The sequence below is a fragment of the Triticum aestivum genome, chromosome 4D, assembly GCF_018294505.1.
Source record: "Triticum aestivum cultivar Chinese Spring chromosome 4D, IWGSC CS RefSeq v2.1, whole genome shotgun sequence".
Classification (NCBI taxonomy): domain Eukaryota; kingdom Viridiplantae; phylum Streptophyta; class Magnoliopsida; order Poales; family Poaceae; genus Triticum; species Triticum aestivum.
Genome location: NC_057805.1, coordinates 337,649,786 through 337,676,395, shown reverse-complemented (window position 1 = coordinate 337,676,395; position 26,610 = coordinate 337,649,786).

The window sequence follows — 26,610 nt, the reverse complement described above, 5'->3', positions numbered from 1 at the left end:
TATTCCGCGACTATTAAGCATCTACTAGCATAATATACAAAGTATTAGAAACAGAAAATGTTAATACTAGTAATTCTCCATCAGAGACTTTCTCATTTCCCTACAGCCAATTCTACAATAAATGCATCCTCATCACTACGGTGTGGTCCTCGATGCTGCCACAAAGGTATCTCGGCAGGACCCGACTAAATTTCATCATATAAGTGAAACTCCAATCTGAAGGTGGTGGATTTCTAGCATGGAAATAAAAAATTTTGCACGAAATATTAGAAGTAGGAGATACTGTTCGCGCTGGTCGTGGAGGAATCGGTGAGGCTGCATTCTCAGCCAAGTAATAAAAGTCATCCATGAATTCCGGCGGCTCAAGAACTCGTCAAAGGCATTCGCACGGCTGCCTCTCGCAGTGCGAGAAGATTATATTTGGGCTTCTTTATTCTCTTCAAGGCTGCCTGGATCCTTCTTGGTGGCTGAAGCATCCATCGTCATTGCAACCTGGTTCTTGCTTTTCCTTCCCACTTGGATTTTCCTTGCAATATTTTTCTCTGAAACATTCTGAAATTTTTACTAATAAAAGTGAACCAAATCAACAAAATTGACAGCAACTACTCCTACAAGTGCCTAGAGGCCATATCATGCAATAGAACTACTTGGACCAAATAAATATTGACATGCAAGCTCAAGAACAGGTCACCTAAGCAGCAAAAATTTGCGATAAATAAAGCACTAGAACAAAAACTATTTGGACCATTGGTGGAGTCACATACCAAAGAACAATCCCCCAAAGCAGTTTTGTGAATGGAGCTTTGAGCAAGGAGATCGAAAAATGGCAGCAAGATGAGCTAGAGCTCGGTTTGAGCTGGTGGGTGATTTTTTCTGGAGGAAGACGAAGTGAGTGGGTGCAGGAATAAGTGGAGGGGTCCACGAGGCAGGGGGCGCGCCCTAGGGGGTGGGCGTGCCCTGGACCCTCGTGGCCAAGTGGTGGCCCCCTCTGGTGTGTTCTCAGTGCCAGATATTCTTAAATATTCTACAAAAATTCATATTTCATTTTCAGGACATTTGGAGAACTTTTATTTTTGGGGTATTTTTTATTGCAAGGATAATTTAGAAAACAGACAGAAAATACTATTTTTGCTTTATTTAATCTAAATAACAGAAAGTAAAAGGAGGGTATAGAGAGTTGTGCTTTCTAACTTCATCCAACTCATGCTCATCAAAAGGGATCCACTAACAAGGTTGATCAAGTCTTGTTAACAAACCCTTTCCGAATCGCATGAAACCGAAGAATTTTCGAATAACACTAGGTTACCTCAATGGGGATACGCATGTCCCCAACAATAAAAATATCATATTTCTTCTTGACAGTAGGAAGAGCAAATTCAAAACCTCCAATAATAATCGTTGAAGTTTTTCCAATCGAATTGATACTATGGTCTTGAGGTTGTTTCCTCGGAAAATGTACCGTATGCTCATTACCATTACATGAAACGTGACATTGCCTTTGTTGCAATCAATAACAGCCCCTGCAGTATTCAAAAAGGGTCTACCAAGAATAATAGACATACTATCGTCCTCGGGAATATCAAGAATAACAAAGTCCGTTAGAATAGTAATGTTTACAACCACAACAGGCACATCCTCACAAATACCGACAGGTATAACAGTTGATTTATCGGCCATTTGTAAAGATATTTCAGTAGGTGTCAACTTATGCAAATCATGTCTACGATATAAAGAGAGAGGCATAACACTAACACCAGCTCCAAGATCACATAAAGTAGTTTTAACATAGTTTCTTTTAATGGAGCATGGTATAGTTAGTACTCCTGGATCTCCTAGTTTCTTTGGTATTCCACCTTTAAAAGTATAATTGGCAAGCATGGTGGAAATTTCAGCTTCTGGTATCTTTCTTTTATTTGTAACAATATCTTCCAGATAGTTAGCACAAGGATTTCATTTTAAGCATATCGGTCAAACGCATATGCAAAAAGATAGGTCTAATCATTTCAGCAAAGCGCTCAAAATCCTCATCATCCTTTTTCTTGGATGGTTTAGGAGGATAAGGCATGGGTTTCTGCGCCCATGGTTCTCTTTCTTTACCGTGCTTCTTAGCAACAAAGTCTCTCTTATCATAACGTTGATTCTTTGACTGTGGGTTATCAAGATCAACAACAGGTTCAATCTCTACATCAATGTTATTGCTAGGTTGAGCATCAATATGAACATCTTCATTAACATTATCACTAGGTTCATGTTCATTACCAGATTGTGTTTTAGCATCAGAAATAGAAATATCATTGGGATTCTCAGGTGGGTCAACAACAGGTTCACTAGAAGCATGCAAAGTCCTATCATTCTTCTTTTTCTTCCTCTTAGAAGGACTAGGTGCATCAACATTAGTTCTCTGAGAATCTTGCTCAACTCTCTTAGGGTGGCCCTCAGGATACAAAGGTTACTGAGTCATTTTACCCCCTCTAATCATAACTCTAACAGTATTATCATTATTTAATTCGTTGAGCAAATCATCTTGTGCTTTAAGCACTTGTTCTACCTGAGTGGTAACCATAGAAGCATGTTTACTAATAAGTTTAAATTCACCTTTAACACTACACATATAATCACTCAAGTGTTCAATCATATAAGCATCACGTTTCAATTGTCTACCAACATAAGCATTGAAGTTTTCTTGTTTAACAATAAAATTATCAAACTCATCTAAGCATTGGCTAGCAGACTTATTACGAGGAATATCACCCTTTACTACCTGTGTCGGGTTATGAAGATCATGTATTTCTTCAATAGGTGGTAAATTCTTAACATCTTCAGCTTTAATACCCTTTTCTTTCATAGATTTCTTTGCCTCTTGCATATCTTCAGGACTGAGAAATAGAATACCCCTTTTCTTCGGTGTTGGCCTAGGAGTTGGTTCAGGAAGTGTCCAATCATTATCATTACTCAATATATTATTCAATAGCAATTCAGCTTGCTCAACAGTTCTTTCCCTGAAAACACAACCAACACAACTATCCAGGTGGTCTCTGGAAGCATCGGTTAGTCCATTATAAAAGACATCAAGTATTTTGTTTTTCTTGAGAGGATGATCAGGCAAAGCATTAAGTAATTGGAGAAGCCTCCTCCAAGCTTGTGGGAGACTCTCTTCTTCAATTTGCACAAAATTAAATATTTCCCTTAAAGCATATTGTTTCTTATGAGTGGGGAAATATTTAGCAGAGAAGTAATAAATCATATCCTGGGGACTACACACACAACTAGGAGTAAGAGAATTAAACAATTTTTTAGCATCACCCTTTAACGAGAACAGAAATAGCTTAAGGATATTGTAGTAACGAATTTTTTCCTCATGAGTGAATGGGGTGGCTACATCATTTAATTTAGTAAGATGTGTCACAACAGTTTCAGATTCATAGCCATAAAAAGGATCAAATTCAACCAAAGTAATCAACTCGGGATCGACAGAGACATCATAATCCTTATCAGAGATACAAATAGGTGAAGTAGCAAAAGCAGGGTCATATTTCATTCTAGCATTCAAAGATTTTTATTTCAGCTTAGCTAATGGTTTCTTAAGATCATATCTAACTTTGCAAGCAAAAAGATCTCTAGCAGTTTCTTCATCCATAACATAACCCTCAGTCACATCAGGCATTTCATATCTAGGGGGGAATCTTCATCATCACTTTCATCAATATTATCAGTTTCAATAATTTCATTCTCTCTAACCCTAGCAAGTTGTTCATCAAGAAATTCACCTAATGGCACAGAAGTAGTTTCATCATACGCATCATGCATAGCAGAAGTGGCATCATCAATAACATGCAACATATCAGAATCAATAGCAGGAGTAGGTTTAGGTGTCGCAAGTTTAATCAAAACAGAAGGAGAATCAAGTGCAGAGCTAGATGGTAGTTCCTTACCTTCCCTTGTAGTTCAGGGATAAATCTTGGTTTTTTCGTCTTTCAAGTTCCTCATAGTGATCAACAGATATAAATCCCAAGTGACTCAAAGAATAGAGCTATGCTCCCCGACAACGGCGCCAGAAAATAGTCTTGATAACCCACAAGTATAGGGGATCGCAACAGTTTTCGAGGGTGGAGTATTCAACCCAAATTTATTGATTCGACACAAGGGGAGCCAAAGAATATTCTCAAGTATTAGCAGTTGAGTTGTCAATTCAACCACACCTAAAAGACTTAATATCTGCAGCAAAGTATTTAGTAGCTAAGTAGTATGGAAGTAACGGTAACAGTGGCAAAAGTAACACTAGCAGTTTTGTAGTAATCGTAACAGTGGCAGCGGAAAAGTAACTAAGCAAAGATCAATATGTGAAAAGCTCGTAGGAAATGGATCAATGATGGATAATTATGTCGGATGCGATTCCTCATGCAACAGTTATAACATAGGGTGACACGGAACTAGCTCCAGTTCATCAATGTAATGTAGGCATGTATTCCGAATATAGTCATACGTGCTTATGGAAAGAACTTGCATGACATCTTTTGTCCTACCCTCCCGTGGCAGGGGGTCCTATTGGAAACTAAGGGATATTAATGCCTCCTTTTAATAGAGTACTGGACCAAAGCATTAACACATAGTGAATACATGAACTCCTCAAACTACGGTCATCACCGGGAGTGGTCCCGATTATTGTCACTTCGGGGTTGCCGGGTCATAACACATAGTAGGTGACTATTGACTTGCAAGATAGGATCAAGAACTCACATATATTCATGAAAACATAATAGGTTCAAATCTGAATTCATGGCACTTGGGTCCTAGTGACAAGCATTAAGCATAGCAAAGTCATAGCAACATCAATCTTAGCACCTAACAGATACTAGGGATCAAACCCTAGCAAAACTAACTCGATTACATGGTAAAACTCATCCAACCCATCACCGTCCAGCAAGCCTACGATGGGATTACTCACGCACGGCAGTGAGCATCATGAAATTGGTGATGGAGGAAGGTTGATGATGACGATGAGGACGGATTCCCCTCTCCGGAGCCCCAAACGGACTCCAGATCAGCCCTCCCGAGAGAGATTAGGGCTTGGCGGCGGCTTCGTATCATAAAACGCGATGAATCGTTCTCTCTATTTTTTTCTCCCCGAACGTGAATATATGGAGTTGGAGTTGAGGTCGGTGGAGTCTCAGGGGGCCCACGAGGCAGGGGGTGCGCCCAGGGGGGTGGGCGCGTCCTGCACCCTCGTGGACAGGGTGTGGGCCCCCTAATGTTGATTCTTTCGCTAGTATTTTTTATTATTTCCAAAATGTGTCTCCATGGATTTTCAGGTCATTCCGAGAACTTTTATTTCTGCACAAAAATAACACCATGGCAATTCTGCTGAAAACAGCGTCAGTCCGGGTTAGTTCCATTCAAATCATGCAAGTTAGAGTCCAAAACAAGGGCAAAAGTGTTTGGAAAAGTATATACGTTGGAGACGTATCAGGTACTGTAATATAACTTTTCCATGGCTTATACCACCGATAGAATTGATAGTTTCATCAAAACAAGCAAAACAATGCATCAAAAACAGAATCTGTCTTAAACAGGACAGTCTGTAGTAATCTGAACATTCACCATAATTCTGCTACTCCAAAAATTCTGAAAAAATTACGACAAAATTAAAAAAAAATAGAAAGACTTTGCAAAAAGTTTCATAAACTTTCGACGTTCCAGTAAAAAATGTAAAATCACGCACTACAGCCAATGTTTCTATTTTTGCACCGCACATACCAATAAGCAATCTACTCATCCTAAAGGCAAATCTTGGCACATTATTTTTATAATACAATGGAATTGTACAAGGGGATAATTATTTTTGTGATAATCTTCATGAAAAAATGCTACATTGTTTCCATGAGCATGAACACAAGTGTTCAAGGTCGACCCTCACTTCTCCAATGCATAACTTCCAATCGCTTCTCTTTCGTGAAAAAGTTTTTAAGTTCCCCTCTATATTTTTTGTTTTTTAAACTATATGAAAGCACTCAACAGAAATAAATGACTCTCTAAAACTTCAGGGTTGTCTCCCTAGCAGCGCTTTCTTTAAAGCCATTAAGCTAGGCATAAAGTGCTCAAGTAATGAATCCACCCGGATCCCAAGGTTTATCAAAGCCAATTTTAATTAACAATGATTTGGCATTTAGTAATGAGCACAAAGCAACATATATCATGCAATGACGAAGTCTAACTCTCTTCCTATGCATCGGCATCTCATACAAGAACAATTCATGCACATCAAGTAAAGGCCAATACATAGCATAAGAAGTTTCTTGCAATTCTATCATGTTGGAAACATAGAGAGGTGAAGATATAGTTCCTCTCTCATAATAATTGCAAGTAGGAGCAGCATGCACATGCATATTATATTCATCAAAATCATCATGTGTAGTAGCAAAATGCAACCCATCAACATAATCCTTAACAAGAGCAAACTTCTCTGATATAGTGTAGTTTGGAGAATTCAAGAAAAAAATGGGACTATCATGTGTGGGTGCAATAGCAACAATTTCATTTTTAACATCAGGGACTATAGCAAGTTCATCTCTATAAGCATAATTCAAATTGGCATCTTGGCCACAAGCATAGCAAGCATCATCAAAAAGGGATATTTCAAACGAATCAACAAGATCATAGCAATTATCATAGAATTCATCCTTCGGTAAGCATGAAGGGAAATTAAATAATGTATGAGTTGAAGAGTTACTCTCATTGGAAGGTGGGCACGGGTAGATAATCCACTCTTCCTCCTTTTGTTCTTCGCTCTCCTCCTCATCTTTTTCATCCAATGAGCTCACAGTTTCATCAATTTCTTCTTCCATAGACTCCTGCAAAATATTAATCTCTTCTTGGACAGCGGAGAAGTCCTCAATATATGGTTTAATATAAGCATTAGAAGCAAAATATTCAAAGCAATATTTAAGTATGGCAAAATTTTCAGATTGGTAAAGAGTAGCATCATTTCAATCAAAGAAGCAATTTCATAAGCACCCTTAAAAACAGCAAATTCTTCAATTTGTTCAATATCAAAGTAATTATAAACACCCTTGGCATAAGAAGATAAGATTCCATTATCCTTAAACTCACATTGGAAGGGAAGGTGTTTTTTAGGGTCTTCAGAACAACAAGTAAAATCATATATTTCGCATAAATTCAAAGCATAGCAATACAAACTATTAATATGATGCCACAAAAGTTTCCCTTTTTGAGATATGCGGTGTCGCACAAAATAAGCATGCTCATTTAATGATTTTCCCTCGACTAAGCTAGTTGGGTTTTCAGCACGAGCACACATGGATCGAAGATGATCCAAATAGAAAGCTCCAGTAGTATGATAGATTTTGGGTGGTTCTTCAACCATTGCTTTAGCATGTACGACTAATTTTTTTGGTATTTTGCGTTTCCTACCCATAACTAAAGATAGAGAACAACTTAGAATAGAAAATAAAAACTACTTAGTGATAAAGCAAACAAGCACACACGAGAATATTCACCCCACGCTATTGCTCCCCGGTAACGATGCCAGAAAAAGGTCTTGATAACCCACAAGTATAGGGGATCGTTTGTAGCCTTCTTCGATAAATAAGAGTGTCGAACCCAACGAGAAGCTAAAGGCAGAACAAATATTCCCTCAAGTTCTATCGACTACCGATACAACTCTACGCACACTTAGTGTTTGCTTTACCTAGAACAAGTATGAAACTATTTTGCAAGAATAAAACTATGAGTACTTTGCGCGAATAAAACTACGAATAAATTGCAAGGTGATAAAAGTAGATAGCTTTTGTCAACAAGAAAGTCATTTGTCCCTAGGCAATCGATAACAAGTACTGGTAATCATTCTTGCAATTTTATATGAGGGAGAGGCATGAGCTAACATACTTTCTCTACTTGTATCATATGCACTTATGATTGGACCCCTAGCAAGCATCCGCAACTACTAAAGATCATTAAGGTCGTGAAACCCGACCATAGCATTACGTATCAAGTCCTCTTTACTCCCATATGCCATACCCCACTTACTCGGGTTTAAGCTTCCGTCACTCTCGCAACCCACTATAAGCGAACCATGAACATATTGCAACACCCTACCGCGGGGATCCCTCATGTTTGCGCGAGACGGAGGGCACCGTAGGACAACACCATAATAAAATATACAATCATACCAACCAAGATCACGATTAACCCACAGGACAAAATGGATCTAGTCAAACATCATAGGATAACAATAGATCATTGGGAAATAATATATGGAGTTGAGCACCATGTTTAAGTAGAGATTACAGCAGGGAGAAGGGAGGTTACTGATAACCCACAAGTATAGGGGATCGCAACAGTTTTCGAGGGTAGAGTATTCAACCCAAATTTATTGATTCGACACAAGGGGAGCCAAAGAATATTTTCAAGTATTAGCAGTTGAGTTGTCAATTCAACCACACCTGGAAACTTAATATCTGCAGCAAAGTATTTAGTAGCAAAGTAGTATGATAGTAGTGGTAACGGTAACAAAGGTAACAGTAGCAAAAGTAATATTTTTGGTGTTTTGTAGTGATTGTAACAGTAGCAACGGAAAAGTAAATAAGCGAAGAACAATATATGAAAAGCTCACAGGAATTGGATTGGTGATGGAGAATTATGCCGAATGCGGTTCATCATGTAACAGTCATAACATAGGGTGACACAGAACTAGCTCCAATTCATCAATGTAATGTAGGCATGTATTCCGAATATAGTCATACGTGCTTATGGAAAAGAACTTGCATGACATCTTTTGTCCTACCCTCCCGTGGCAGCGGGGTCCTAATGGAAACTAAGGGATATTAAGGCCTCCTTTTAATAGAGTGCCGGAACAAAGCATTAGCACATAGTGAATACATGAACTCCTCAAACTATGGTCATCACCGGGAGTGGTCCCGATTATTGTCACTTCGGGGTTGCCGGATCATAACACATAGTAGGTGACTATAGACTTGCAAGATAGGATCAAGAATTCACATATATTCATGAAAACATAATAGGTTCAGATCTGAAATCATGGCCCTTGGGCCCTAGTGACAAGCATTAAGCATAGCAAAGTCATAGCAACATCAATCTCAGAACATAGTGGATACTAGGGATCAAACCCTAACAAAACTAACTCGATTACATGATAGATCTCATCCAACCCATCACCGTCCAGCAAGCCTACGATGGAATTACTCACACACGGCGGTGAGCATCATGAAATTGGTGATGGAGGTTGGTTGATGATGACGATGGCGACGGATTCCCCTCTCCGGAGCCCCGAACGGACTCCAGATCAGCCCTCCCGAGAGGTTTTAGGGCTTGGCGGCGGCTCCATATCGTAAAACGCGATGAATCCTTCACTCTGATTTTTTCTCCCCGAAAGTGAATATATGGAGTTGGAGTTGAGGTCGGTGGAGCGTCAGGGGGCCCACGAGGTAGGGGGCGCACCCTAGGGGGCAGGTGCGCCCTCCACCCTCGTGGACAGGGTGTGGGCCCCCTGACGTGGCTTTTTCTACTAGTATTTTTCTTATTTTCCAAATAGATGTTCCGTGAAGTTTCAGGTCATTCCGAGAACTTTTGTTTCTGCACATAAATAACACCATGGAAAGTCTGCTGAAAACAGCGTCAGTCCGGGTTAGTTCCATTCAAATCATGCAAGTTAGAGTCCAAAACAAGGGCAAAAGTGTTTGGAAAAGCAGATACGACAGAGACGTATCAACTCCCCCAAGCTTAAACCTTTGCTTGTCCTCAAGCAATTCAGTTGATAAACTGAAAGTGATAAAGAAAAACTTTTACAAACTCTGTTTGCTCTTGTTGTTGTAAATATGTAAAGCCAGCATTCAAGTTTTCAGCAAATATTATGACTAACCATATTTGCAATAACTCTTAGGTCTCATGTTTACTCATATCAATGGCAAAATCAACTAGCGAGCGATAATAATAAATCTCGGATGACAACACTTTCTCAAAACAATCATAATATGATATAACAGGATGGTATCTCGCTAGCCCTTTCTGAGGCCGCAAAACATAAATGTAGAGCACCTTTAAAGATCAAGGACTGACTAGACATTGTAATTCATGGTAAAAGAGATCCAGTCATAGTCATACCCAATATAAATTAATAGTAATGGATGCAAATGACAGCAGCGCTCTCCAGCTAGTGCTTTTTAATAAGAGGGTGATGACTCAACATGAAAGTAAATAGATAGGCCCTTCGCAGAGGGAAGCAGGGATTTGTAGAGGTGCCAGAGCTCGGTTTTGAAATGGAGATAAATAATATTTTGAGTGGCATACTTTCATTGTCAACATAACAACCAAGAGATGGCGATATCTTCCATGCTACACACATTATAGGCGGTTCCCAAACAGAATGGTAAAGTTTATACTCCCCCTCCACCAACAAGCACCAATCCATGGCTTGCTCGAAACAACGAGTGCCTCCAACTAGCAACAGTCCCAGGGGGAGTTTTTCTTGCAATTATTTTGATTTAGTTTGCATAAAGCATGGAACTGGGCATCCCGGTGACCAGCCATTTTCTCGTGAATGAGGAGCGGAGTCCACTCCTCTTGAGAATAACCCGCCTAGCATGGAAGATACGGACAGCCCTAGTTGATACATGAGCAATTCGAGCATACAAAACAGAATGTTTATTTGAAGGTTTAGAGTTTGGCAGATACAAATTTACTCTGAACGGCAGGTAGATACCGCATATAGGAAGGTATAGGGGACTCATATGGAATAACTTTGGGGTTTAAGGGATTGGATGCACAAGCAGTATTCTCGCTTAGTACAAGTGAAGGCTAGCAGAAGACTGGGAAGCGACAAACTAGAGAGCGACAACAGTCATGAACATGCATTAAAATTAATAAACATTGAGTACGAGCATGAGTAGGATATAATCCACCATGAACATAAATATCGTGAAGGCTATGTTGATTTGTTTCAACTACGTGTGTGAACATGTGCCAAGTCGAGTCACTTAAATCATTCAAAGGAGGATACCACATCACAACCATTTTAATAGCATGTTGGCACGCAAGGTAAACCATTATAACTCATAGCTAATCAAGCATGGCATAAGCAACTATGATCTCTAATTGTCATTGCAAACATGTTTATTCATAATAGGCTGAATCAGGAACGATGAACTCATCATATTTACAAAAACAAGAGAGGCCGAGTTCATACCAGCTTCTCTCATCTCAGTCAGTCCATCATATACCGTCATAATTGCCTTTCACTTGCACGACCGAACGATGTGAAAATAATAAGAGTGCACGTGCATTGGACTAAGCTGGAATCTGCGAGCATTCATTAAACAGGAGAAGACAAGGAAATATGGGCTCTTGGTTAAATCAACAATAATGCACATAAGAGCCACTTCAACAATTTAATTATGGTCTTCTCCTATCGACCCTCAAAGAAAAGAAAAGAAATAAAACTATTTACACGGGAAAGCTCCTAACAAGCAAAAGAAGAACAGGAAATATTTTTGGGTTTTCTTTTTAATTATTACTACTACAGCAAGAAAAGTAAACTAACTAAAAGCTACACTGATTTTTTGGTTCTTCTTAAGGTTTATTAAACACACAAGAAGAAAGCGAGAAAAAGAAAATAAACTAGCATGGATATTATAGTGAAATAGTATGAGCCCCGACATCTAGCAATGAGTGTGTGAACATAAATGTAATCTCGGTGGGAAATACGTACTCCCCCAAGCTTAGGCTTTTGGCCTAAGTTGGTTTATTGCCACGGATGGCCTGGCGGATATCCGTAGTTGTAGCCGGGGTCGTACTGAGCTGCGGCAGTTATTGCCTCCTGAGCTGCAGCGTGGCGGCGAGCTGCCTCCGCCCTCCTCTCGTACTCATCTGCCTCCTCTCTGGTAATAACATATGTTCCTTTTGCCTGATAATCAAAGAAGGCAGGAGCAGGGAGAGTAATACGGACAGCACGACGTCTATCAAAGATTAAGCGATACCGGAGAGGTGATTCATTCCTCTCGATAAACTGGTGATGGACCATAGCATTATAGTCTAAATAAGTAGGAGGAAACTAGATATATTCCTCACGAATGTCCACACCAAGAAAATCAGCTAAGCGGGTTGCATAAATTCCTCCAAAGAAATCTCCATTAAATCTATTATGATGCAACCTACGTGCAACAATGGCTCCCAAATTATAAGATTTGTCTCCTAAGACAGCACTCCTAAGAATACTGAGATCAGGGACACACATGTGACATGCTTCATCTTTACCATTTATGCACCTACCTATGAAGAGAGCAAAATAATGTATAGCAGGAAAATGAATGCTCCCTATGGTAGCTTGTGCTATATCTCTAGATTCCCCCACAGTTATACTAGCGAGAAAATTTCTAAATTCAGATTTGCGAGGTTCACTAGCACTACCCCATTGTGGAAGTTTGCAAGCAGTGGTAAAATCCTCTAAGTCCATAGTATAAGATTTTTCATAGAGATCAAACAGGACAGTTGGAGAATTACGTGAAGATGAAAATTCAAACCTCCTCACAAATGAACTAGTGAGATAGTGGTATTGGCGGCACTTCTCTGCCTCGAAGCTCACAAGATCAGCATTATGCAAATATGCGCTAAATTCTTCCTTGATTCCCGCTCGATCCATAAAGTTTTCTGAAGGCCATTCACAAGGCCGCACTGGAGCGTCCCTTGGTGGCTCATCGTCAGCATCACGCATTGCAAGCCTGGGTCCTTGCTTCCTTGAAGAACTACCTTGGAACATTTTCCTAAGCATGTTTCTTCCTCTGAAAAATTTCTGAAATTTTTAGTAACTTCAAAATAAAAGTGAACCAAGCTCAACAAAATTGATAGCAACTACTCCTACAAGTGCCTAGAGCCCTTATCAAGCATTAGAACTACTTGGAACATATAAATTTGACATGCAAGCTCAAGAACATGGTCACCCATGCAGCACAAATTTGCAATGAATAAAGCACTAGAACAAAAACTAATTGGACCAATGGAGGAGTCACATACCAAGGAACAATCTCCCCAAGCAGTTTTGTGAGAGGTGCTTTGAGCAAGGAGATCGAAAATCGCAGCAAAATGAGCTAGAACTTGTGCTTGAGCTGGATGGTGATTTTTTTGGGAGGAAGAAGAAGTGTGTGGGTGCAGGAATAAGTGGAGGGGAGCCACCATGGGCCCACGAGCCAGGGGCGCGCCCTGTAGGGGTGGGCGAGCCTCCACCCTCGTGGCCAGGTGCTTGCCCCTCCTGCTGTGTTCTCAGTGCCAGATATTCTCAAATATTCCAGAAAAAAATCATATTTCATTTTCAGGGCATTTGGAGAACTTTTATTTTTGGGGTATATTTATATTGCATGGATTAATCAGAAAACAGACAGGAAAATACTATTTTTACTTTATTTCAACTAAATAACAGAAAGTAGAGAGAGGGTGCAGAAGGTTGTGCCTTCTAGTTTCATCCATCTCATGCTCATCAAAAGGAATCCACTAACAAGGTTGATCAAGTCTTGTTAACAAACTCATTCCGAATAACATGGAACCGGAGAAATTTCGAATGCCAGTATGTTACCTCAACGGGGATATGCACATCCCCAATAATAAGAATATCATATTTCTTCTTGACAGTAGGAAGAGGAAATTCAAAACCTCTAAAAATAATCGATGGAATTTTTCCAATAGAATTGATACTGTGGACTTGAGGTTGTTTCCTCGGAAAGTGTACCGTATGCTCATTACCATTAACATGAAAAGTGACATTGCCTTTGTTGCAATCAATAACAGCCCCTGCAGTATTCAAAAAGGTCTTCCAAGAATAATAGACATACTATCGTCCTCGGGAATATCAAGAATAACAAAGTCCGTTAAAATAGTAACGTTTGCAACCACAACAGGCACATCCTCACAAATACCGACAGGTATAGCAGTTGATTTATCAGCCATTTGCAAAGATATTTCAGTAGGTGTCAACTTATTCAAATCAAGTCTACGATATAAAGAGAGAGGCATAACACTAACACCGGCTCCAAGATCACATAAAGCAGTTTTAACATAGTTTCTTTTAATGGAGCATGGTATAGTTGGTACTCCTGGATCTCCTAGTTTCTTAGGTATTCCACCCTTAAAAGTATAATTAGCAAGCATGGTGAAAATTTCAGCTTCCGGTATCTTTCTTTTATTTGTAACAATATCTTTCATGTACTTAGCATAAGGATTCATTTTGAGCATATCAGTTAATCGCATACGCAAAAAGATAGGTCTAATCATTTCAGCAAAGCGCTCAAAATCCTCATCATCCTTTTTCTTGGATGGTTTGGGAGGAAAAGGCATGGGTTTCTGAACCCATGGTTCTCTTTCTTTACCATGTTTCCTAGCAACAAAGTCTCTCTTATCATAACGTTGATTCTTTGATTGTGGGTTATCAAGATCAACAGCAGGTTCAATTTCTACATCATTATCATTACTAGGTTGAGCATCATCATAAACATCATCATTAACATTATCACTAGGCTCATGTTCATTAACAAATTGTGTTTCAGCATCAGAGATAGAAATATCATTTGGATTCTCAGGTGGTTTAGCAATAGGTTCACTAGAAGCATGCAAAGTCCTATCATTTTTCTTTTTCTTCTTTTTAGAAGGACTAGGTGCATCAATATTATTTCTCTGAGAATCTTGTTCAATTCTCCTAGGGTGGCCTTCAGGATATAAAGGTTCCTGAGTCATTTTACCAGTTCTAGTAGCCACTCTAACAGCATAATCATTATTCTTACTATTCAATTCATTGAGCAAATCATTTTGAGCTTTGAGTACTTGTTCTACTTGAGTGGTAACCATAGAAGCATGTTTAGTAATGAGTTTAAGTTCACCTTTAACTCTAGACATATAATCACCCAAGTGTTCAAGCGTATCGGAATTGTATTTCAATTGTCTACCAAAATAAGCATTGAAGTTTTCTTGTTTGACAACAAAATTATCAAACTCTTCTAAGCATTGCCTAGCAGACTTATAGTGAGGAATATCACCTTCATCAAATCTATAGAGAGAATATACCTTTACTACCTGTGCCGGGTTATCAAGACCATGAGTTTCTTTGATAGGTGATGGATTAAGATCATATGTTTCTTCAACAGGCGGTAAATTAAGACCATGTATTTCTTCAATAGGAGGTAAAATCTTAACATCTTCAACTTTAATACCTTTTTCTTTCATAGATTTCTTTGCCTCTTGCATATCTTCAGGACTGAGAAATAGAACACCCCTCTTCTTCGGAGTTGGTTTAGGAATAGGCTCTGGAATTGGCTCAGGAGCTAGCTCAGGAAGTGTCTAATTATTTTCATTTGTCAACATATTATTCAATAGAATTTCAGCTTCATCCGGCATTCTTTCCCTGAAAACAGAACCAGCACAACTATCCAGGTAATCTCTGGAAGCATCGGTTAGTCCATTATAAAAGATATCAAGTATTTCATTTTTCTTAAGAGGATGATCAGGCAAAGCATTAAGTAATCGGAGAAGCCTCCCCCAAGCTTGTGGGAGACTCTCTTCTTCAATTTGCACAAAATTATATATTTCCCTCAAAGCAGCTTGTTTCTTATGAGCAGGGAAATATTTAGCAGAGAAGTAATAAATCATATCCTGGGGACTACGCACACAACCAAGATCAAGAGAATTGAACCATATCTTAGCATCACCCTTTAATGAGAACGGAAATATTTTAAGGATATAAAGGTAGCCGGTTCTCTCATCATTAGTGAATAGGGTGGCTATATCATTTAATTTAGTAAGATGTGCCACAACAGTTTCAGATTCATAGCCATGAAAAGGATCAGATTCAACCAAAGTAATTATATCAGGATCAACAGAGAATTCATAATCCTTATCAGTAACACAGATAGGTGAAGTAGCAAAAGTAGGGTCAGGTTTCATTCTAGCATTAAGAGATTGCTGCTTCCATTTAGCCAATAATTTCTTAACATCATGTCTATCTTTGCAAGCAAAAATTCCGTTAGCAACTGCTTCATCCATAACATAGCCCTCAGGCACAACAGGCAATTCATATTTATTAGGGGAAGAATCTTCATCATCACTTTCATCAATATTATCAATAATTTCATTCTCTATAGCCCTAGCACGTTGTTCATCAAGAAATTCACCAAGTGGCACAGTAGTATCCAGCATAGAAGTAGTTTCATCATAACTATCATGCATAGCAAAAGTGGCATCATCAATAACATGCGACATATTAGAACGAATAGCAGAAGCAGGTTTAGGTGTCGCAAGCTTACTCAAAACAGAAGGTGAATCAAGTGCAGAGCTAGATGGCAATTCCTTACCTCCCCTCGTAGTTGAGGGATAAATTGTTGTCTTAGTGTCTTTCAAGTTCTTCATAGTGACCAGCAGATATAAATCCCAAGTGACTCAAAGAATAGAGCTATGCTCCCCGGCAACGGCGCCAGAAAATAGTCTTGATAACCCACAAGTATAGGGGATCGCAACAGTTTTCGAGGGTAGAGTATTCAACCCAAATTTATTGATTTGACACAAGGGGAGCCAAAGAATATTCTCAAGTATTAGCAGTTCAGTTGTCAATTCAACCACACCTGGAAACTTAATATCTGCAGCAAAGTATTTAGTAGCAAAGTAGTATGATAGTAGTGGTAACGGTAACAAAGGTAACAGTAGCAAAAGTAATATTTTTGGTGTTTTGTAGTGATTGTAACAGTAGCAACGGAAAAGTAAATAAGCGAAGAACAATATATGAAAAGCTCGTAGGCATTGGATCGGTGATGGAGAATTATGCCGGATGCGGTTCATCATGTAACAGTCATAACATAGGGTGACACAGAACTAGCTCCAATTCATCAATGTAATGTAGGCATGTATTCCGAATATAGTCATACGTGCTTATGGAAAAGAACTTGCATGACATCTTTTGTCCTACCCTCCCGTGGCAGCGGGGTCCTAATGGAAACTAAGGGATATTAAGGCCTCCTTTTAATAGAGTACCGGAACAAAGCATTAACACATAGTGAATACATGAACTCCTCAAACTATGGTCATCACCGGGAGTGGTCCCGATTATTGTCACTTCGGGGTTGCCGGATCATAACACATAGTAGGTAACTATAGACTTGCAAGATAGGATCAAGAACTCACATATATTCATGAAAACATAATAGGTTCAGATCTGAAATCATGGCGCTCGGGCCCTAGTGACAAACATTAAGCATAGCAAAGTCATAGCAACATCAATGTCATAACATAGTGGATACTAGGGATCAAACCCTAACAAAACTAACTCGATTACATGATAGATCTCATCCAACCCATCACCGTCCAGCAAGCCTACGATGGAATTACTCACGCACGGCGGCGAGCATCATGAAATTGGTGATGGAGGTTGGTTGATGATGACGATGGCGACGGATTCCCCTCTCCGGAGCCCCGAATGGACTCCAGATCAGCCCTCCCAAGAGGTTTTAGGGCTTGGCGGCGGCTCCATATCGTAAAACGTGATGAATCCCTCTCTCTGATGTTTTTCTCCCCGAAAGTGAGTATATGGAGTTGGAGTTGAGGTCGGTGGAGCGTCAGGGGGCCCACGAGGTAGGGGGGCGCGCCCTAGGGGGCCAGGCGCGCCCTCCACCCTCGTGGACAGCGTGTGGGCCCCCTGACATGGCTTTTTCTGCCAGTATTTTTCTTATTTTCCAAATAGATGTTCCATGGAGTTTCAGGTCATTCCGAGAACTTTTGTTTCTGCACATAAATAACACCATGGAAAGTCTGCTGAAAACAGCGTCAGTCCGGGTTAGTTCCATTCAAATCATGCAAGTTAGAGTCCAAAACTAGGGCAAAAGTGTTTGTAAAAGTAGATACGATGGAGACGTGTCAGTTACACCGCTGCATAGAGGGGGAGAGAGTTGGTGTTGACGGTAGCAAGATAGTTGATGTAGATCGCCGTCATGATCCTTGCCCCGGCGGCACTCCGGCGCCACCGGGAGAGAGGGGGAGAGAGCCCCTTCCTTCTTCTTCTTCCTTGGCCTCCCCCTAGATGGGAGGAGAGTTCCCCTCTGGTTCCTGGCCTCCATGGCGGCAGAGGGGCGGGAGCCCCTCCGAGATTGGATCTCCCTCTCTGTTCTCTTCTGTGTCGCCGTCCCCAGATCTGGCCGAAAGCCGTTTCTTATATTCCCGGAGATCCGTATCTCCGATTGCGCTGAGACTTGAACACGATTTTTTCGGATATAAGCTTCCTTGCGCCCGAAGTAGATCCCCAACCGAAGTACGAGGTGAGCAAAACCCACCACCACGCGCCTGGCTCCTGGGGCGTGCCCTGGTGTCTAGTGGGCACTATGTGTGACGCCCCCGATTCGACCGTACACTAATCATACACGCAAATGTGTACGATCAAGATCAGGGACTGACGGGAAGATATCACAACACAACTCTAGACACAAATTGAAATAATACAAGCTTCATATTACAAGCCAGGGGCCTCAAGGGCTCGAATACAAGCTCGATACACAAGAGTCAGCGGAAGCAACAATATCTGAGTACAGATATAAGTTAAACAAGGATGCCTTAAGAAGGCTAGCACAAATATCAACGATCGAAGAGGCAAGGCCTCCTGCCTGGGACCTCCTAACTACTCCTGATCTTCAGCGGCCTCCATGTAGTAGTATCTGCCGGCGGTGGCATCTGGCTCCTGGGCTCCGACATCTGGTTGCAACAACCAGAAAGAAGAAAGAAGGGGGAAAGGGGGAGCAAAGCAACCGTGAGTACTCATCCAAAGTACTCGCAAGCATCAGATATAAACTAAGTATGCATTGGTATAAAATGGAAGAGTTGTATCTGTGGACTGAACTGCAGAATGCCAGAATAGAGGGGAAGGCCTAGCCTATCGAAGACTAGCATCTTCAAGCAACTCCACGCATCTTGCTGCACGTAGAAGAGTAAAGAATAGCAGTTTATAATTAACAAGCATGTTGTAGTATTAATGCCCAAAGATCCTTCCTCGACTCCCTGCGAGAAAGCAATCCCGGAGCCACATATCTCAAGTATCCATTTCTAGTTGTAAAAGATCAGGACATAAGTCTGAACGTCCATTACCGTGGACACGGTATTCGAATATATGTCTTCCCTGCAGGGGTGCACCACGTTTTCCAACACGCTCGATCACTCTGGCCGGACACACCTTTCTGGGGTCAATGCCCGGCCTCGGAAGATCAACACGTCGTAGCCCTACCTAGGCTCAGCAGAGAGGTCCCCGCCGGTCTACATCCTAAGCACTCCGGGGTCTGGGCCCATCGCCCATAGCACTCCGGGTCGTTACATGTAGGGCAGACCTAGGCACCACCTCTTGGGTGCCGGCCCAGCCATGCCGCAATGCTGAACTGGACGTCTAACAAAGCTTCGGCTGATACTGAGACGTCGAGGCCCATAACAATTCTCGCGTGGTGGTTAGTGCGTAAAGGCCAAAGGCCAACTCAGAACAAATACCCAAACCATAGTGTATTATTAACTTGCAGAGACGAGCAGAGACTCACGATAATGTGACCCGTCGCCCCGTCTCGAGGAAATACGGCAAGGCCTAGCCCAGCCCACTCGAGGGCGGCCTGCCAGCCCGGCCGTGCCTCGTAGTCATCTTGCGGGTGCTCTCCGGGCCCGCCCGACTTTCACCAATGTCTCAAGTAAAGTCAAGGTAACTGTGTGTCCAAACATCAAGGGGAAAACCCGAGGAATCACCCCCGGAGGATTCCACTCGATGTGATCATCAAGGTGAATGTAAGAGGATCCACCCTCGAGGTTCACACTTGAGGTGTTGCACGACAGAGCCGTATCGGGAATGGTGAAAGAGGAAATCACCCTCATTGACCACGATCGAATACCTACACTACAGAGATCTCATCAGGAGTGATGTAAGAGGTTCCACCCACGGCACTCGATGGTAACTCTGCAGAGTCGAGCAACAAGGACAAGGTGGGGGTCATTGCTGGATCACTAACCAACCTATACTAAGCAGTTTAGGATAAGCAGGTAGGTAATTAAGCAGGTTACAAAAATAGGCTATGCATAAGAATAGGAGAAATCAATAACAGTAGCAAAATCTAATGCAAGCATGAGAGAATGGAATGGGCGATATCGGGATGATCAAAGGGGGGCTTGCCTGGAAGCTTCGCTGAAAGGGCAGAAGGGTCGTCATCGACGTAGTCGATCACAAGGGGCTCAGCAGCGGTCTCGGGGTCTACCGGAGAGAAGAGGGGGAAGAAAGAATAAATACAAGCAAAAAACGCATGAAAAGACAATAAGCAGCGCTAGGGTGTTCTAATGCGGTGTCACGCGATACCGGTGAAGGCGAGAAAACATCCGGGAATGTTTTCCCGAAGTTTGGAATTTTCCGGACAGATGAAAGAGAGGGGACGGTTGCATGTTTGCTATGCTAGAGGCATGTGACAGATGAACGGAGAGCGTATCCGGATTCGTCTCATCATTCTGAGCAACTTTCATGTACAAAGTATTTTCATCTGAGTTACGGATTAATTTATATGATTTTCCGAAGTTTAAACAATATTCTGAAATTTAAAATTAACCCTGAATAAACCAGAATATACCTATTGTACCCACTAGGATCTAGCCCTAGTGGATGACAAGTGGGGTCCATGGGTCTAGTCAACATGCACAGTCAGCAGTTGACCAGTCAACATTGACTGGTCAACAGGTTCAGTAGGCCCCACATGTCATAGGCTGCTAGGTTAGCTAAACTAGTCAATTAGGTTAAGTAGCGGGTTAATTAAGTTAATTATCTATTTAACTAAATAATTATTATTTATTTAATTAATTTTCTTATTTTCATTTTTTTAACAGGGGCATGGGGCCCCCTCGTCAATGGCACAAGGCCGGGCGCTGTGCAGCCCAGGAGCGGGCGCCGCGCACCCAGAGGGGCACCGACGGGCACGGCACCGACGGGGGAAGGGCGAGGTCAGGCCGGGGCAGCAGGGGCCGTTGCCGGACGGCAGCAGCCGAAGCGGGGGCTGCGGGGCGGCACCAGCTGCAGTAGCAGTTCGGGAGCAGCAGCAGCAGCGACAGCGGGTGCGGGGGCGACGGGCGCGAGCCGGGCGAGCCCAGTGCGCGGCCGGAGCGCGGTGGCCGTGCGCGGGCGTAGGGATGGTCGCGGTAAGCGCAAGGACGCGGGCCAGAGTGCACACGCGCAATGGGGGCTTCAGGAGGGGAGTCGGACGGAGGGGGCTCACCAGCCCTGTAGAGGTGCAAAGGCGAGCTCGGGGGAGGGCCGGAGTAGCGGGCTGACGGTGCGCGACGGCGACGATGTCCAGCTCGGGGAGGGAGTAGCGCAAGGGAGAGGCAGGGACGGGGCAGTCCGGCGACGGGTGACGGTGCAGCGTCGGGGTGGCGCAGCGCCAGATCAGGACGAGGCAGTGGCGTCCGAGGCATCGCGGCGAGGGGGGCTTTGGGAGGAGGGCGAGGCTTCCGGCGAGGTGGAGCCGGCGGAAGGGCGGCGGTGGGGGCGCCGAGGCGATGGCGCCGAGGACGGGATCGGGCTCGATCTCGATCCAATCGAGAGGAGGGGAACGAGAGGAAGACGTGGGGGGAGTGGGGCAATCTCTCCAGATATTTTGGGTGCGTGGGGGGATAAGGGAGAGGGAGAGGTGGGCCAGCCAGGTGGTCTGGTGGTCCAGCTGGGCCACGGCCCAGTGGGGGAAGGGGCTTCTCTCTTTTACTGCTTTTTTTAAATGCCTTCTCCTCTTTTTTTACTGATTTTAAATTTGATTTTGCAACCGACTTTGAATCAACGCGAACTTAACAACAGTAAAATCGATGACATGGCACCATTAACAGTGGTTTACTGTAGCATAATTATCCGGGTGTTACAATTCTCCTCCACTACAAGAAATTTCGTCCTGAGATTTAGAAGGAAACAAAGCGGGGTATTCATCACGCAAGCAATCCTCGCGTTCCCAAGTGGCTTCATCTTCAGAATGATGTGACCACTGGACTTTGAGGAACTTGATCGCCTTCTGACGTGTGCGGCGTTCAGCTTGGTCGAGAATGCGGACCGGATGCTCTTTATAGGAGAGGTCCTGTTGCAACTTGAGCACTTCATGATCCACTACTCGGATTGGGTCCTTGAAGCAGCAGCGAAGTTGTGACACGTGGAACACATCATGAACCAGAGAAAGGTTTGATGGAAGCTCCAAGTGGTATGCCACTTTTCCACGCCTTTCGAGAATAGTGAAAGGACCAATATAGCAAGGAGCTAGCTTGCCCTTGATCCCGAAGCGGTGTGCACCCTTCATTGGTGTGACCCGAAGATAAGCCTTTTCACCAGGTTGATAGACCATGTCTTTATGGTGACGGTCATAATTACTCTTTTGACGTGAGTGAGCAGTCTTGAGATTCTCGCGAATGACGCGGACTTGTTCTTTGGCGTGTTGGATAATATCCAGACTGAAGAGTGGACGTTCCCTAGTTTTTGACCAGTTCAGAGGGGTTCGACACTTTCATCCATATAACACTTTGAAGGGGGCCATCTTCAAACTAGCTTGATAGCTATTGTTGTAGGAGAACTCAGCATACGGGAGAGGTTCCTCCCATTTCTTGCCGAAGGAAATGACACAAGCTCGAAGCATGTCTTCGAGAACTTGATTGACGCGTTCAACTTGTTCCTGAGACTGGGGGTGAAAAGTGGTGCTGAATGACAAATGAGTTCCCATAGCTTCTTGGAAACTTGCCCAGAATCTTGAAGTGAATAAGCTGCCACGGTCTGAGCTGATTACCAGTGGAATACTGTGAAGTGAAACAATTCTGGACATATAGAGAGTTGCCAGCTGACTAGCAGTGATCATTTCTTTGACGGCCAGAAAGTGTGCAACTTTAGAAAGCCGGTCAATGACGACAAGAATAGCATCATTACCTTTCTGCGATTTGGGAAATCCAGTGATGAAGTCCATTTCAACATGGTCCCATTTCCATTCAGGAATAGAGATAGGTTGCAGAGTTCCAGCAGGCCTTTGATGTTCTGCTTTGATACGATGGCAAACGTCACATTCGGCAACATAACGAGCAATGTCTTGCTTCATATTTGACCACCAGAATCTCTAACGAATGTCTTGGTAGTTGGTACATCTTGGTGCTACTGGGATGAATAGACAAAGGCGTATCATGAGCTTCTTTCATAACCTCCTTAGTCATATTCAGATTTTCTTTTGAAGGAACCACTAGGCGACCTTTGAAGAACAAAGCGCCAGCATTATCAACAATGAAGAATGACGGCCTTCCTTCTGCGAGGTAGCGTTTAATCTTCTCAACTTGAGAGTCATACTTCTGCAGTCTCTTGATGCTCTCCATGAGATCTGGCTCGACAACTAGTGTATTGAGGGAACCCTGAGGAACAACATGGAGGTTCATCTTGCAAAACTCCTTAGGAGGGGGAGCGAGTGCACCCGGAGGAACAATATGGAGGTTCAGCTTTCTGAATTCTTCAACAAGCGAGGGCTGAACTTTGCAAACCTCGAGATGGTTGCAATATGACTTGCGGCTCAAGGCATCAGCCATTACATTAGCCTTGCCTGGTGTATAGGAAATACCCAAGTCAAAATCGGCTACATCTCCATCCATCTCTGCTGACGGAGGTTCAGGTCTGGCTGGGTAAACAGATACTTCAGACTTTGGTGGTTGGTGAAGATCTCGCAACGATTACCAAGAAGGTAATGTCGCCACTGTTTTAGTGCATGTACAACGGCAGCAAGTTCGAGGTCGTGAACTGGGTAGTTCTCTTCGTGAGGGCGCAATTGACGAGAGGCATAGGCAATCACTCTGCGCTCTTGCATTAGGACACATCCTAATCCTTGTCGTGAAGCGTCACAGTAAATGACGAAATCCTTCCTAGTATTGGGAGGAGCAAGCACTGGGGCAGAAGTCAGCTTGTCTTTGAGTGCTTGGAAACTTTCCTGACACTTTTCTGTCCACTCGAACTTGACGCCTTTGTGAAGCAGACCAGTCAGGGGCTTGGCAATCTTGGATAAGTTCTCGACAAATCGACGGCAATAGCTGGCGAGTCCGAGAAAACTTCTGACTTGTTTGACATTCTTCGGAGGAGTCCAATCGAGAATAGCCTGAACTCGTTCGGGGTTGACGGCAATACCATCCTTGGAGATGACATGCCCAAGGTAGGTCACTTCGGGAAGCCAGAATTCACACTTAGAATACTTGGCATATAGTTGATGTTCTCAAAGCTTTTCTAGAACAAGACGAAGATGTTCAGCATGTTCTTCTTTGTTCTTGGAATATACAAGGATATCATCCAGATAAACCACGACAAACATGTCGAGGTATTCCATTAATATATAGTTCATCAATCGGGAGAACGTTGCTGGAGCATTGGTTAAGCCGAAAGACATGACGGTGTACTCGTATGAACCATAGCGAGTTACGAAGGCGGTTTTGGGAATATCTTCTTCACGAACACGTATCAAGCTTAGAGAATACTGAGGAATCAGCAGGTTGATCATACAGATCGTTGATTCTGGGAAGCGGATACTTGTTCTGAATTGTTGCCTAGTTGATAGGTCGGTAATCTTGGACCAAACGATTTGTACCATCCTTCTTCTTGACAAAGAGAGAAGGTGCTCCCCAAGCAGAGGAACTAGGATGAATGAATCCCTTGTGAAGATATTTGTCGATTTCCTCCTTAAGTTCAAGGAGTTCATGTGGCGGCATCTTGTAGGGTCGCTTGGCAATAAGAGTTGTGCCCGGTTTCAAGTCTATGACGAATTCAACAACTCTAGCAGGGGGTATTTCTGGAAGTTCTTCTGGGAAGACATCCTTGAATTCATGAACAACTGGAATGTTCTCTATTCCCTCAAGAGGTGAAGCATTCAATGCATTCAGAACATATATTTGATTCTCGGCATCCTGAGCTGCTCGGGCTGAGTATTGGACTAACTGGCCAGAAGGGTGAGTGAGCTGGACTGCATTGGTAGCACAGTCAATCAAAGCATTATGGGCTGTCAACCAATCCATATCAAGAATGATGTCTATGTTGGAAGGTCCGAGTACAATGAGAGAAGCCGGAAAAAGTAGTCCTCCAATCTTGATTTGGTTGCGAGGGCTTACCATTGTGGTTTGCCACTTGGACCCCGGGGATTGAACCGTTAGAGGAGTGGGCAATTTTTCTAGGTATAACTCATGTGACTGAGCAAATTGTTGGGACACAAAAGCATGTGATGCTCCTGAATCAAAGAGAACAGAAGTTGGCGCTGAATTAACGCGAAGGGTACCCATCACGGTTTTGGGGGACTCATGAGCTCCTTCAATTTTGACATGGGTGACTTGACCACCACTCATAGCAGGCGGTCTGGCACTACAATTTCGGATAGGGTGGTTTCGACGGCCCTTCCCATGGCCAACAAGAGGATGTGAAGCATTTTGGGGTTGACCCTGGCGGCAGTTGATAGCAAGGTGCCCTGGCTGTCCACACTTGCGGCATAAACCATCATTATAGGGATGACCTACAGCATTGGACTGTCCACCGTGAATTGTTAGTTGTCTCGGCGGCGGAGGCAGACGAGGTGCAACATAAGACGGCCTTGGTGTTGGAGCAGGTCGGTGATGAACATTGTGTGGGATCCAGACTCGACGTTTTTGAGCAGGCTGCCTCGAGGATGGGCCAACCTCTCGAGTACGCTTGAGCGACTCCTGGTACTCAGTCACACCAGTTTCAGTTCGGAAAGCTTGGCTGACAAGCGTCGCAAAGTCCGCGCAATCATGAGCAACAAGTGTGAGCTTTATATCGGGACACAGTCCTTCACGGAATTTCTCCTGCTTGCGAGCGTCGGTGCAGACGTCATCCGCAGCATAGCGAGATAATTCAAGGAATTTCCTCTGATATTCATCCACAGTCATTGTGCCTTGTGAGAGTTTGCGAAACTCCTTCTTCTTCTGGTCCATCAGACCTTGAGGAATGTGCCGTGCACGGAAGGCTAACTGAAATTCCTGCCAAGTGGTTACAGTCTCTGCGGGCAGCATACCCCTTGGCTTTCCCACCATTGAGCAGCTGAACCCTTCAGGTGAAATGTCGCAAAGGTGACATAACTGGCAGGGGCAACATTAGCTGACTCCATCTCAAACATGATGTCACGAAGCCAATCATCAACATCCATAGGATTGGTGGAGTTGCGGAAAATGGACGGGTTGAGGCACACAAATTCTGGCAGTGTTATTGGGGCAGGCTATTGATAAGCATTCTGGTTCGGGAACTGGGCCATTACCCCAGTCAAAAACTGACGATTCAGCTCAAACTGCTGCATCATTGCGACAATATAGGGTGGAGGATCGTCAGCCATCCTGCTGATGACCCACAAGTATAGGGGATCTATCGTAGTCCTTTCGATAAGTAAGAGTGTCGAACCCAACAAGGAGCAGAAGGAAATAAGCGGTTTTCAGCAAGGTATTCTCTGCAAGCACTGAAATTATAGATAACCGATAGTTTTGTGATAGGATAATTTGTAACGAGCAACAAGTAACAAAAGTAAATAAAGTGCAGCAAGGTGGCCCAATCCTTTTTGTAGCAAA